The sequence below is a fragment of the Pan paniscus genome, chromosome 1 (genome assembly GCF_029289425.2).
Source record: "Pan paniscus chromosome 1, NHGRI_mPanPan1-v2.0_pri, whole genome shotgun sequence".
NCBI lineage: Eukaryota > Metazoa > Chordata > Mammalia > Primates > Hominidae > Pan > Pan paniscus.
The window spans coordinates 28,567,865-28,583,109 of record NC_073249.2 but is presented as its reverse complement, the minus strand read 5'-3'; the positions used below and the strand labels follow the sequence as shown (position 1 = coordinate 28,583,109).

General features: G+C 43.2%; 1 pseudogene; it reads left to right on the top strand.

Moving 5' to 3' along the window:
- Positions 1-8,708: 8,708 nt before the first annotated feature.
- Positions 8,709-8,826, top strand: LOC112438641 (U6atac minor spliceosomal RNA; annotated as a pseudogene).
- Positions 8,827-15,245: the final 6,419 nt, after the last annotated feature.

The window sequence follows — 15,245 nt, the reverse complement described above, 5'->3', positions numbered from 1 at the left end:
TCCTTTCTTTTTTTTTTTTTTTTTCTTCTTTTTTTGAGACAGTGTCTCGCTCTGTTGCCAGGCTGGAGTGCAGTGGTGAGATCTCAGCTCACTGCAGCCTCTGCCTCCCAGGTTCAAGCAATTCTTCTGCCTCAGCCTCCCGAGTAGCTGGTGTGTCTGGAGTTGGTTCCTTCTGGTGGGTTCTTGGTCTCGCTGACTTCAAGAATGAAGCCGCAGACCTTCGCAGTGAGTGTTACAGCTCTTAAAGGTGGCACGGACCCAAAGTGGGCAGCAGCAAGATTTATTGTGGAGAGCGAAAGAACAAAGCTTCGGAAGGGGACCCAAATGGGCTGCTGCTGCTGGCTGGGGTGGCCACCTTTTATTCCCTTATTTGTCCCTGCCCATGTCCTGCTGATTGCTCCATTTTACAGAGTGCTGATTGGTCCATTTTACAGAGTGCTGATTGGTGCATTTACAATCCTTTAGCTAGACACAGAGTGCCGATTGGTGAGTTTTTACAGAGTGCTGATTGGTGCATTTACAATCCTTTAGCTAGACACAGAACACTGACTGGTGCATTTACAATCCTCTAGCTAGAAAGAAAAGTTCTCCAAGTCCCCACTAGACCCAGGAAGTCCAGCTGGCTTCACCTCTCACTGGGACTACAGGTGCACACCACCACACCCAGCTAATTTTTGTATTTTTAGAGAGACGGGGTTTCACCATGTTGTTCAGGATGGTCTCGAACTCTTGATCTCGTGATCTGCCCGCCTCGGCCTCCCAAAGTGCTGGGATTACAGTTGTGAGCCACCACGCCCGGCCCTAGCTTTTCCTTTCTGTTGCAAGTCCTCTCAACTAGTGTTGCCTTCCACCCTACAAAGCAGAATTACCTCAGAAGTCCTATGGCCCTGACTCTATCTATGTCTGCACAAAGCACTACTGTGCTTTGCTGTCTGCAAGAACAGAGATTGTTTGCTTCAACCACTTTCTCTGAATGGATGAATGAGTTATGATGATATCTAAAGTTACCCAATTTCAAGCAAGAGGAAGAATCTGGCTCGGTACCACAGATGTTCTTGGAATTGGGATAGTAAAAAAGTCCCTGAGGCATCCCTTGGTCTGCTCTGACCACACCCTCTTCACAGGAAGAGGCTTGGGCCGCAGCTCTGACTATAACTCTGCTCTTCCTCCAAACACAGCTGAGGAATTGGGTGGTGGGGCACCTGCTCCCATGCTCTGTGGCCTGGCTCAGAGAGAAGAGTTGCCTTAATTACATTATTATTCTTCCTGGACAGGCTGTAGGTTGTGTAAAGTAACAAAAAGGACTGAGAAGTGACTTCCCATTCAGCCTCTTCCAAGGCCATTTTTGATAGGCAGGTCAAATTCACTCACATTTGGTTATTTGTTGGCCAGTCTAGTGCATTCACCCTTGCTGGTCCTCAGTCATGCTCCTTTACCTTTACAGAGCATTCTAGACTGCTCTTCCTCTTACCTTCCTTGTGAAACCCACAACCCCTAGTCCCTCCCCTTCCCTGGCATTTGTTATGCCCTCTACCAATCCCTGACCTGGTATTGGTCAGTCTCCAATCCTGGTGGATCCCTGTGGGAACTAAGTTAAGTCTAACTTTTGTCTCCCTCTTTAGAATTTACTGGGAGTACTGTAAATAAAGTATTGTTGTTATAATTATTTCTGATTAACATTTTTACACGTAACAAAGTCTCAGAGAGATTGAATTTACTGGGTTGAAGGGAGGAGCACCTTCCACATGACCTGCCCAGCAATTAAAGCCGCTTGTTAGTCCGAGGCCCAGGACGGCCGAGGACAGCTGGAGAGCTCTTCGTTGCAGGCAGCTCTGGTTAACATCAACCGGGAAAGCTCTTTGTAAACACATGAATAATTGATCGTCCAGCGCTCACATAGCTACCGCGGATCTGAGCCCGTATGACTCATTTGCGAGCCATTCCTGTCGTCTGGATGCCATAACATTGGAGGAATGATGATCGTTTCTTGGAGGTTCTTCTGTGGCCAGAGTTGCCAAGACCAAGGCTGTAATGGTTTGTTATGATGACCTTTGTTATTCCATTAGGCTCAATTGCTTTAAAAAATGATGTGTGCATACTTTAGGAACGTTTTTACCCTTTATGTTGACCTGACATCATAGTTTATATTATAAAATGTATTAATGACAGAAGAGTGTTTTCATGTCCCAAGGACAAATTTTAACAACCATAATCTGCCCTCAGTCATCATAAATATAAATGTATTGGTCAAACAGATCTCGTTAATGTGGCCAAGATAAATGCAAGTCTATATTTTAAGGCAGTCGAAGTCCTAGAGAATATATCTGGAGCTTTTGTGGGGCTAAGAGATCTTGTATATATGCTATCAAAAGGCTGAGAAAATTAACATGTTCCCCCCTCTGATTTTGCATTGGACAGATATAAACGTCTTGGGGATGTCAAGTAAGATTGTTCACATAGTTTCTGGACACCATTAATGCCTGATGGGGTGAATCTTAGTTCTTAAAGCCATATTCTGCTCATTATGCTCACAGGGCTTTTGAAAAGAGAACAAAATAAAGATTTCAAGTCTTAGCAATGTGCTGCCCAGCCAACATTTTTCTGAGTTATGCTGTGTCTTAAATTTCTAATTATATCATTCTCCCCATTCCCCAATAGCTTGTTTCCTGTGGGACGAGCCCCTTTTCCACAGATGTGGGTCTGACATTTGCATCATTCCAGTTGGCAAGCCACATGTTGGCAGACAGTGTTCTGGGCATGATCTGGAGGACAGGATGAGTGCTTTGTTTTCTCTTTGTTATGCCATACTCAGCAGCTTTGGTCATTATTTGTAGTGTCCACATTAAGCTTCTTAGGGAGAAAACAAATCCTTGTTGAAGAAACATTTTTTAATAGTGCTATTATTTTGAACCATGAAAATGCATTTAAAGCAGTAATGTCTCAAATGCTACTGTCAGAGCAGACTCTTTATAGGAATGAGTTCATTTCCCCCAGATATGGTAAAAAAAACAAAAAACAAAAAACAAACAAACAAAAATGGTGCCATAATTAGCCTCTCCAAGGATTATGGTCACCTGGCAATGAATGAAGAGCACTTCATTTAAAACCATTTACCCTTTTTCCCTTTGAAGAATCTTCTAAAGTGATTTTCCCTTCTGAATCTGCTGTTGTTTTTGGCAACACCAAGTATTGGGCTTTAGGAATGAGTTTTGCCTGGATAAATTTTCTGGGACTGGGGACTGGATTATTTTCTAAATTTGTGCTGTGATCATCTCCTGTGTTGTTTGAACTTCTTGAGCAATTTAAAAAGTGAGGTACACGCACCCATGTTCATAGCAGCGTTATTTACAATAGTAAAAGAAAAAAAAATGGAAATAGCCCATGTCCACTGACAGATGAATGGATAAACAAAATGTAGCCTATACATACATTGGAATATTATTCAGCCTTGAAAAGGAAAGAAATTCTGACACATGCTATAACATGGATGAACCCTGAGGACATTATGCTAAGTGAAATAAGCCAGTCATGTAAGGACAAATACTATATGATTCCATTAATATAAGGTACTTAGAGCAGTCACACTGTTCTAGACATAAAATAGAAACAGAAAGTAGAATGCTAGTTGCCAGTGGATGGGAGAATGGAGAATGAGGAGTAGTTGTTTCATGGGTATAGTGTTTCAGTTTTGCAAGATGAAAAGAATTCCAGAGATTGGTTGCAAAACAAAGTGAACGTGCTTAATACTCCTGAACTGTACACTTAAAAAAAAAATGGTTATGGTGGCCAAGGCAAGAGGATCACTTGAGGCCAGGAGTTCAAGACCAGCCTGGGCAACATAGTGAGACCCTATGTCTACAAAAAATGAAAGTATTAGCCAGGCATGGTGGCGCATGCCTTTAGCCCTAGCTACTTGGAAGGTTGAGGTGGTTGGATAGCTTGAGCCAAGGAGTTCACAGTTACAGCGAGCTATGATCACACCACTGCACTCCAGCCTGGGTGGTAGAGTGAGGCCCTGTCTTTAAAAGAATAAAAAAAGAGGTTATGGTGGTACATTTTATGTTACATATATTTTACCACAATTAAAAAATAACTTAAAATGGTACAACACTTCAGAGACTTGGAGTTGCGTTAATCCCAACTCTAAAGTCCCTTCCTGGAAAGGCATCCTAGGCTACTGCTGCTGAAAGAACACCGATCCCACGCAGCCCATTCAGAACTCTTCTTGCTGACACCAAAAAGAATAAGAAATTGCAATGTAATGTTTTTGAACTTGAGAGTGAGATGATTTAACTTCAGATTTTAATTTCTCATTTTGCCTTTTTTGGCCCTTAACTTGGAATTTAATTTTGGACTTCAGACTCCTTGGTAATTTGGTGTTAGAGGGGTTTATGTTCAAATCTAGAGCATCTTATTGTCATTTTATTGTTGAGGTACCTTTGTGATATCACTTGATTTTGCTGCACAGTCTCTGATAGGTTCTGTTGGGCAGTGTGATGTCTGGACATAATTTGAGATGGAAAATAGAAAAGGATTGACAATTTTTATCTTGACTACAGAAAGGCCTTGAAGAACACAATGTACTGTACTGGCCCATCTCAGAACCTTATGGGGCAAAAACACACAGTACCTTTCTAGAAAGATCTACATGGAAGTGACACTGGAGATGGGGATAGGAGTTTATTCCCTCTCTGAAGATGCTATCCCTATAATATATATACCTATATATGACTGGGTATAATGTGTAAGCACAATGGGCTCAAAGAACAAAAAATTGAGGAATTTGGGGATACAGATAACTTAGCTACAATAAATGTGTTATAATCACACTCATCCCTAGTATGTCCAAATGAAGAGACATTCCTTAGTCTTGGCCCCTCTCTGCCTCCTCACACTCTCTTGTTTGGGGGAGATCTGATTGGTAAATTTGGAAGCAGTGAGTTTGAGCTCTGCTCTTTCTCCTTCTCTTTTCTACTTGGGCTCTTGCTGCCTTCAAGGTGCTAGGACCCTGGTCCCTTTGGTCCAAGTGGTGATTTTGGCAGAAACGACCCTTCCCTAGTTGGGAGATACCTGTAGTTCTCCAGTTTTGTGCAAGGCTGGGGAGATAAATTCAATATTGGGATTCAGTATTATTGATAAAACCTAGGCTGGAGGATGTAGTTTAGGAATACAAAAGCAATGGAATTTCTGTCAGAAAAAAAGCAGATATTTTGATCTCAAAACAAAACAAAACTAAACTAAACTAAACTAAAACCCGCAAACAAAACCCAGTGTACCTTGCATTTGTAAAGTGCCATGAAACCTGCAGTGCACCTTCATCCACTCTATATGATTAGATCTTGCTGATGACCCAGTGAGGTAGGATAGGTGTGAAAGTCTTTTGTAAGCTGCTTACGTATCATCATTCTTCTTCTGAATGCATAACGCATGTCACTGAGCTTTGGGGAGGTTAACTAACTTGTCCACATTATAGGTGATGGGCTAGAGTTAGAACTCAAGGCTTGTGCCTTCTGGCAATGCTACAAAATAAGTTGGCAAGAATGAATTCAAAGTGTGGTGGTACCTTCATCCGGAAACTGGTTTGATCCTACAATCTTGTTTTAAAACCTTATGACTTACTGAAAGGACCTTTAAGACTGGTGTGTGTGTTTGTATCACCTGTGAACCATGGGTAGATTCCTGTGTCAGATTCTCAGATATCCTGATTTAGTAGTTCTGCAATGGAACCTAGAAATTCTCATTTTTATAAAGACTCCAAGCTGTTCAAAACTTTTACTTGATTTTCTGTAGACCAAGTTTCCATCACTCCTACTCACCCCACATTAATGTTGACATTCTTCTTAGTGGTATGTAAAGAAATACTGGAGTAACAAATTCTGGCTTTCTGAGAAAAATGGAACCCATTAGACTACTTCATGGCTAAGCATGGATGTGCTCATTTTGAGTGATGGGGTCACACTGATCCAAACACACCTCCCCTAGTCCTCAGGGGACCACAGCCCCACTTTTGGATGCAGCAGAGGATCGTGTATGCCCTGAAAGGGAGTGAAGCTCTGAAGGTACCAAACCCACAACCTGAGCCTCCACGCAACAGAGTCAATGACCACATCATTAACGAATCCTGAATTTGTCAGCCAAGCAGAGGCAATGCTTGGGGCTTAACGATTGTCCACATATCATGTAACAAATGACCGTGTGTGCATGCATGTGTGGGGGAGTAAATGAGAAAGCATGTTTTGTAAGAAAATTTAATTTCCTTATAACAATCAACCAGTTTCTTTTAGTGAATCAACAGATAAGGGGGTCCCAAATACAGCATTAACGATTTTAAAAGCATAAGTGCCAATGGTATTTTCTTTCTTTTTCTTTCTCTTTCTTTTTCTCTTTCTCTCTCCCTGTCTCTCTCTCTCTCTCTCTTTCTTCTTTCTTTCTCTCTTCCTCTCTTCCTTTCCTTTCTTTCTTTTTAAAGAAAGGCAAGGTAAAGATTGGGAATGTTGATGAACGATGGCCCCATTCTCTAAGAGCTCAGTGAGAGTCTGTGTCAACTTGTTTTCCTCTCTTCCTCTCTCCCAGCCAAGCTTCAGAGGAAACTCTTTTCATGTGAAATGTAAGGGATGAATTTCAAGCTCCACTGAGAGCTTTAAAACCTTAAATTCTTGAAATAACCTGCCTCTCAGGAATCATAGGTCCCAAAGAATTGTAAAGCTTTCCCTTAAGCTGTGGAATGGCTCCATTGCTAATTATGATTACTTAAGTCTCAGAATAGAAGGATGTAATAAATCTGACAGTATTTGTTCTGGTTTGTGACTAAGCAAAACTGTATAATATTAAATCAGATGTTGTTATAAACATATGAAATGGCACATTTTTTTCCAACTTGGGGCATTGTGGCATGAAGCATCCCCCCAAAAATGTTTTTGCATTCTTGGATACCAGCTCTGGTTTCTGCTAGATTTCCTTCTTTCTGAGCATGGATGCTAAATAACAGTGCTTCTTTTTAGCCATCTGTATTTCCTGTGAGTTAGCAGGGCTGAGGAGACCTGTTCTCATTTCTTTGTGTGATTCTCTATGGGGTGGAACTGGAGACTCAGGCAGAGCATGTGGATTTCTGTGTGTGTGTGTGTGTCTGTATGTGTGACAGGTGGAGGAATGAATGGCATCCTAACACCCTGGAATGTTTGGGTTGGAAAGGCTCTTGGATACAAAGTAGTTAACTCACCTCCTCATTACCCAGGTCATATTTTTAAGCTTAGGTCCAAATGTGTGGGAGAGAGAATGCTGGAAAGATCTGGAGGTTGGAAGGTTGGAAGGAGTTTTGAAATGGGAGGGAATTCAGCCATTGCTTTCACTCCTCTTCCCACCTGAGTCCTCAACAAAAGGGACATTTCCCCTTCTTTTAAAGACTTCCTGATAAAAGGAGTCTTCATGGACACCCCCATAAGCATAAGGCAGCACAAGGGAGGGAGCTCCGGTGGTGGCGGAGTTGGGACACTCAGGCACATGGTTGCAGAGGCGCAAAGGTGTGACCATTCTAGGTGTATCTTCCACAGGGCCCTCATGGAAGGGACCAACTGCATCCCCTAAAACTGCCAGGGCAGCTTCCCATGATGCTGGGCTGAGTCCAGATTTCTAGATTTGGCTGGTGCAAGCTCCTGGTTTGCTAGAAAATTGCTGATGAAATAGGAGGGTTGTCAGGCCATGGGACAAATCTGCCGCTGTCCTCAGGGGTCACCCTGCCTGGCCTTGTGTGCTGACAGTCATGACCCTTTGGACGTCTGCATGTTTGTCTCTGGGTGAGTGGCTGTGTTGGCATTTAGTTTTCATTTGCTATATGATGAGCAAAGAACCACAAAGAAGTCCTAAACACACCTGGTGCTAAAAAGTGATTACCCTTGCCCTTGTTTTAGGACTTACAGCTACTTTTTCTTTCTGTAGCTTCCAAATATTTTATTTTTTATAATTAAGAAAGTAAATTTATATTAAATTTCTTTTCTGAGACAGAGTCTCGCTCTGTCACCCAGGCTGGAGTGCTATGGTGCAATCTCAGCTCACTGCAACCTCCGCCTCCAGGACTCAAGCCATCCTCCCACCTCAGCCTCATGAGTAGCTGGGACCCAGCTCTGCCTGGCTAAATTTTGTATTTTTTGTGGAGATGAGGTTTTTTATGTTGCGCAGGCTGTTCTTGAACTCCTGGGCTCAAGTGATCCACGTGCCTTGGCCTCCCAAAATGCTGTGGGATTACAGTTTTGGACCACTGTGCCCAGCCTATGTTAAAATTAATATTAATTTTTCCATTTAAAATGTCGTTAATTAAAATTCATAAAATTTATATCGAAATCATAGCCTAGAATCTCTGCATATGTAAGAATCACTTTTTAAAAAGATGATTTAGGATGTTGATAGCATCTTATGAATTGTTTAGAGCTGCACTGTCTGACATGGTAGCCATTAACCACGTGTGGTCATCGAGTGCTTGACATGTGGCCAATAGAAATTAAGATGCACTGTGTATGTAAAATACACACCCAATTTCAAAAACTCAGTACAAGTGAAAATGTAAGCTATTTTCGTAATTTTTGTATAATGATTACATGTGAAATGATAATAGCTTATATAATATTAGGTTAAAGAAAGCATTAGAATTAATTTCATCTGTCTCTTTTCACCTCTTAATGTGGTTACTAAAAAATTTTAAATTACATACGTGAGTGTTGTATAAAGAAGAGAAGGTTAGCATTCCCCTTGACAAGGATGGAAGAGGCCTGTACAACACTCATATAACTTCGGCATTGCCACCTTCTTTGTAGCATCTAACCATGGTTTTGAGGATGGAAAATGATTGTGTAATTGGTACGAGGTTTCCTTTGTGATGATTAAAATGTTCTGGAACTAGATAGTGGTGTCAGTTACACAATATTGTGAATGCACTACATGCCACTAATAGTAAATGTTATGTATCTTTTACTGCAATAAAAATTATGTGTGTCTCACATTATATTTCTATTGTGCAATGGGTGTTTAAAGAGGTAGAGGGTGTGGCTTTGCTTACAACAGTGTCTCTAGAATGGGGAAGAAATTGAAAGATACAATGATGGGATGAAGACTGCAGGAAGGGGTTGGAATTCTTTTCTCTCTCCTTTTGGTAAAAGTATGAGCATATATTTAAGTTTCCTGCCTTCTTTGCAGTCTGTCCCTGGGGGCCCCGACCTCTTGCAGCTCCTGACTCTTGACAATGCCTTCTTCTTGTTGATCTCATCTCACTTTCCTCCACACTTGGCCGGCTGCCCACCGCTGTGTTTCTCTCTGAGATAATCCTGTCCCTATGATTCCTCTGGTTTACGTGGTGTTAAGGTGTTAGGGATCTTGACAGTTAAAAGTAACACAGAACACCCAGATCAAGCTCCACAAGCCTCCCCAGCCTCAGGCATTGCTGATGAAGAAAAAGTAAAGTCTTTTCTGTGCATCTCTGGAATCAGCTTCTAAAGAGTGACCCCTGGGAGGCAAGCCTGATGTGTGGTGCTCAAAGTCGGGACAGTGGTTACACTGGGTGGGAAGGAGGTGGGCGGTGATGGGGCCAGGTGCAGACAAGAGATTCTGGCCATGGGAAATACTCTGTTATTGATCTGGCGCTGATGACCCAAGTCTGTCCACTTTGTGAAAATGTATTGAGCTTGCGACTTGTGTACTTGTCTGAATGTGCATTACACATTAGTAGGAAGTTAAAAAACAGAACACATCACCCTGTAAGGCACATATGTTTCTGAGTGAAAAGCTAGCAGCCTGTGGTGAGTGAATGTGGTAGGGTGGGGACATGTTCTATGAGAATGGCCATCAAGGGTCCCCTTCTTGTGGGGACCTGGATTGACGATGCCTGTCAGAGTCCTGGAGGGGTGGGTTCTGCAGGTCCGTCACACAATCCAGTCCCCAGATTAGAGATTTGTAAGTGGGTGACCCGCCTTGGAAAATTCCCCTCAGCACCTCTTATGTCTCTTGGCTCTCCATGTGGGGCACCCATACACATACAGAGCAGAACAGACTTGATTTTGCATTTATCTTTTACTTTTTTTTAGAGACAGGGTCCTGCTCTGTCACCCACACTGCTGCAGTGCAGTGGTGTGATCACAGCTCACTGTAGCCTCGACCTCCTGGGCTCAAGCAATCCTCCCACCTCAGCCTCCCAAGTAGCACATGCCTGGCTAATTTTTAAATTTTTTTTTGTAGAGATGGAGTCTCCCTGTGTTGGCCAGGCTGGTCTCAAACTTGTGGCCTCAAACGATTCTCCCATCTCAGCCTCCCAAAGTACTGGGATTACAGGCATGAGCCACTGTGCCCTGCCTTTTTAAAAAAATGTAAATTCTCAGTCCACAGTGTTGAGGATGTGAGAGTGAAGGGCTGCTCATCAAGAGGCTTGCTTAGTTGTTGAGTGTAGGTAAGACACTTAAAGAGAGTCACATTCTTGGGAGAAATTAAGATTCTTCCCTTGCTGTAAGAGGACACCATAAGAAGCCAAGGGTTGGCTCTGAACAGAGGGTCAAGCCAACCAGGCCCTGCTGTTATCACCTACGGAAATCCTGTGTGGCAGTAAATACAGTCCTCAGCAAAGCCTGGAGAAGAGATTACAGGGGGCACAGAGGGGCTGGGGATGCTAATGTGGAGGTTATTGGCCAGATAGTGGCCAGGAAACCAGAGACTAGGGGGGGTTCAGTTGGAGGAGCATAGGCGGAAATGGGAGAGAAAAATAAATAAATGAGATAAGCAACTTCATTTGCTTCCTCCCTTATTACTCTTTTGTTTTGTGTTTAGGACTCTGGTCTCCCCTGAGGTTGATCTCTTCTTCTGGGGACAACAGCCTGCAGGGTGATTTTGAAAAGCAGGCTCTGACTTCTACTTCCTTGTCCTGTACTCACCCCACCTGGTGTAATTCACCTTAATGCAGTGAACTTCCACATGGCTGCTGGGCATGCTTCCCAAAGCCAGCCCCTGGGCAGGGTTTCCCTTAATTTAGACCCCTGTCCCTACCTCTCCAAGTGCAAAGTGTACAAGGCTACACGCCCAGCTGCCCCCCACCCCCATACACACACTGGAGAGACCAAATGTTTGAGATCACTGTTGGGTAGCTGGGTCAAGAGAGCTTCATAACAATGTTGTTGGCATGTGGAGAGCTTTTCTTTTTCTTGGATCCCAACTGGAAATTATCAGCTTCGCCCCATGCTGACATGCGAATGTCCAGGCCTGCCTTTCTGCTGCAGGGCAATGCTCCAGGTTACAACATCGACACCAAGCAGTTTGTTGAGAAAACTTTGGACCTCATGAGCTGGGCAAGAGCGGCCTGGCAGGTGGTAGGAGAGCAGCCTGTCCATGCCTCAGCTGTGGCTCCACTGGCTCTGTGACTGTGCAGATTTTCTAACTTTTGAAGACCTCTGTTTGGATATCCATAAAATAGGTAAGATGGTGCTAATACCTACCCGTGATGTTGTGAAGATTTAATAGCATAATACTTAAAAGCACTTTGCATACATTAGCAAAGTGCCTAAATATTAGTTATTTGGCGGAGGCTATTAACCAGTGTGCTATGAGGTGTGTGCAAAGTAAGTTGTTACCAATAACTCAAAGAACTCCAGTTTGCAAATGGTTTACTTTTACTTAAGAGAATCTTTGCGAGAGAATTAAAACCAATTAATTCCCACCACTGGCCAAGAGCTCATGCTGTAATTATCCAAGACAGAATAGCTCAACAGAAAACCAAGTCATGCAATTCTGAGCACTTGTCCTTGGGATGCCACTTTGGGGCTCCCATATCTGAAATCATTTTGTTCTCAGTCCACCTGTGTGACATTTCTGTCCTGCTCAGCCATGGGTTCACAATAATCAAGGGAATGACCCAAGGGATTCACTTCTTCCAAGCAGCCGATGCCTTTGGAAGTTATGTTGACATTGCTTGTTTAAACCTAGGGCAAGAAATCCTTTCTCTGCCAGACCTGACTCTTCAGGCACACTCCTCAGTTTGGAGACGTGACTTGCCATGTAGTACTGAGAGGGAAAACAGGCCAGAAACAGCCTTGTTGAAAACTTCTTTTCTGCTTAGCTGCCCTCTGAATAGTCACCATAAAGATTGTGAGGTGCTGGAGCCAGGGATGACCTCATAAAGCCCTTTGCTAAATACTTAGTGAGCTGGTACTGTGGGCCAGGCACTGTGCTCATCATGAACAAAACCAAGGCAGACAACACTGTCATTAATGGAGCTTATCATGTAATACGGAAGCCTGGGATAAGCAACAAATTACACAAGTGACAAATGTGATGAGTGCTGTGAAGCAGAGTGCGGGGTGCCCAGGGAATCAGCAGAGCCCTGGAGGATAACCGCCTGAGCTCCAGGAAGGAAGGTTGTGGTGGTGCTTAGGGTCAGAGTGGGGACAAGCATTCCAAGCAAAGGGAAAAGCACATACACATGCTATATTAGTCAGGTTTCTCTAGAGGGACAGAACTAACAGGATAGATGTATAAATGAGGGGGAGCTTATTAAGTAGTATTGACTTGCATGATCACAAGGTGAAGTCCCACAATAGGCTGTCTGCAAGCCGAAGAGCAGGGAAGCCAGTCCGAGTCCCCAAACCTCAAAAGTAGGGAAGCTGACAGTGCAGCCTTCTGAAGGCCCCAGAGCCCCCGGCAAACTGCTGGTGTAAATCCAAGAGTCCAAAAGCTGAAGAACTTGGAGTCTGTTGTTCGAGGGCAGGAAGTATCCAGCACGAGAGAATGATGAAGGCTGGAAGACTCAGCAAGTCTACTCCTTCCATGTTCCTCTGTCTGCTTTTATTCTGGCTGTGCTGGCAGCTGATTAGATGGTGCCCGCCCAGATTGAGGGTGGGTCTGCCTCTCCCAGTCCACTGACTCAAAAGTTAATATCTTTGGCAACACCCTCACAGACACACCCAGGAACAATAGTTTGCATCCTTCAATCTAATCAAGTTGACACCTAATATTAACCATCATACATCCCCTCCATGGGAAGGAGCATGATGCCTTATATAGTCTACTACCCTCAAACCAATCCTACTCCCTCATCCCCAACACCTTCTTCCCCTGGAACTCTAGATAGAGTTTCTTGACTAGACACATAAGCACAATTAGGCTATGCCTAATTATGAAGCCATCCCGGTTTATACATTTTCTTGTTATACTTGCCTATTTACAAGTTTTTCTTGTGAAAACTTGCCTATTCTTTTTGCTGCCTCCTCTCCACCCTAAAAGAGAAACCCTAAGGAAACACTCCCAGAGTTTATTATAGTTATTATGACTCAGATTTGAAGACTAGAATTTAATGGAGGTTTTCCTAACATTCCTTGGGGACTTGAAGGACTTTTTTTCCCACCAGCCACAGAAGTAAGATTATAAAACATTTATTTATTAAAAGAAAAGAAATCTTCTGGGCTCAAAGTTCTAGTTATTCTAAAAGCAGAGCACTTGTTCCATGTTTTCATATCGCCTCCCCACACCTACCTCTCCTCTCCCATTCTCTATTTCTTTATTTCTGTGCTGTAGTAATAAGCAAAACAGAGAAGCAATTGGTTTTAGTCTTGGATCTTGACCTTGCTGTGTGGCCTTGGCCAAGTCACTTCCCCTTTCTCAGCCTCAGTTTCTTCAAGTGTAAAATGAGAGATTGGATGGATCAGAAGATTCAGGCATCCTTGCAGATCCCCATGGGTGAACCCCAACACACAGGCTATTCAGTCAGCAGCCCCAAGTCCTTTATGAAAAGCCAAGGTTGATTGAAACTCTCCCTTCTCAGGAGAGAAACTAGAGGCAAAGCTTCCTCATCAGCAGAGATAAACTTGGCAGGAGCCAATTCAGGTACCAGTAAAGGATATCTTCTTCTGCAGGCCAGCCTCCCTCTCTCCAGCTTGGCTCAATCCTGCATTCATTGACACTGCACTTCTATAAGCCCTTAGAACTCTGGGAATTCTCTCCTAGTTTTCCTAGGTATACTTGCTGTTTCTACATGGGTTTCCTGTGAATGACCAGACCAATAATCAAATGCCTCCAGGACCCATAACACAAATGAGAAGAGTTCTCTCATTATGACAGGTAGGACTATGGCCAACTCAGGGCTCGTGCTTGATCGAAGGGGATCTGTGTTAGTCAGCATTCTCCAGAGAAATGGAACCCATTGGGTAGATATGTAAAGAGATTTATTATGGGAGTTGGCTCATGCAATTGTGGAGGCCTAGAAGACCCACCACCTCCTGTCTGCAAGCTGGAGAAACAGCAAAGCCAGTGACGTAATTAAGTCCGAATCCAAAGGCATAAGATCAAGGAGAACTGATGGTGTAAGTCCCGAAGTCCAAAGGCTTGAGAACCAGGAGCTCTGATATCTAAGGGAAGATGTCCCAGCTCCGGAAGACAGAATTCACCCTTCCTCTGCCTTTTGTTTTATTTGAGCCCTCAATGGGCTGGATGATGCCTATTCACATTGGTGAGGGTGGATCTTCTTTACTCAGTCTACTGATTCACACCTGTTCCAGAAACGCCCTCACAGACACACCCAGAGATATTGTTTTCCCAGCTATCTGGGCACCCCTTAGCCCAGTCAAATCAACACATAAAATTAATCATCATAGGCTCTAAGTTCTACTTAGCTCCAACCAGTTGGAGTCATTTTGGAATAAGTGTAAAGTGTTTTCAGATATTCTGATCTTACAAGTGAAGCTGGAAATTAGCATTTTTAAGTAAAGATGACTCAATTAAAAAAAAACAAAAACAAAAACCATGGCACGAGCAGAAGACGGTGCATCAGATTCAGGCCTGTGGTTGCTGGTTGGTTACCTGTGGGTGTAAGCAAAGTACTGAGTCCTTTCCCATTCTAGACTATATTTACAAAATCAGTAATGCTTAGCTATGCATTCTTTCATTTAACAATTATTTGTCAACTACCATGAGCTGGTATTATGTAGAATGCTGGTAAAATAGATAACTAAGACCCAACACATGTGTAAATGAGAATGAGTGTGATATAATCAATGTCTCCTGGGCTAGGTGTCTCTTTTTTGCTTCCACAGCACCTGTGTATACTTCCATTATGGCATGTAACATGCTGGCAAGAAATTGATTCATTGGGTTGTGTCTTCTCAGCTGCCTGAAGAATGAAATCATATACTCTAGTTTCATATGCCCAGCATTGTACACAACTTGACACATCACAGCAGCTCTAGGAAAGCACATAGGCTGACAACTGAGTGAACAACCCACTG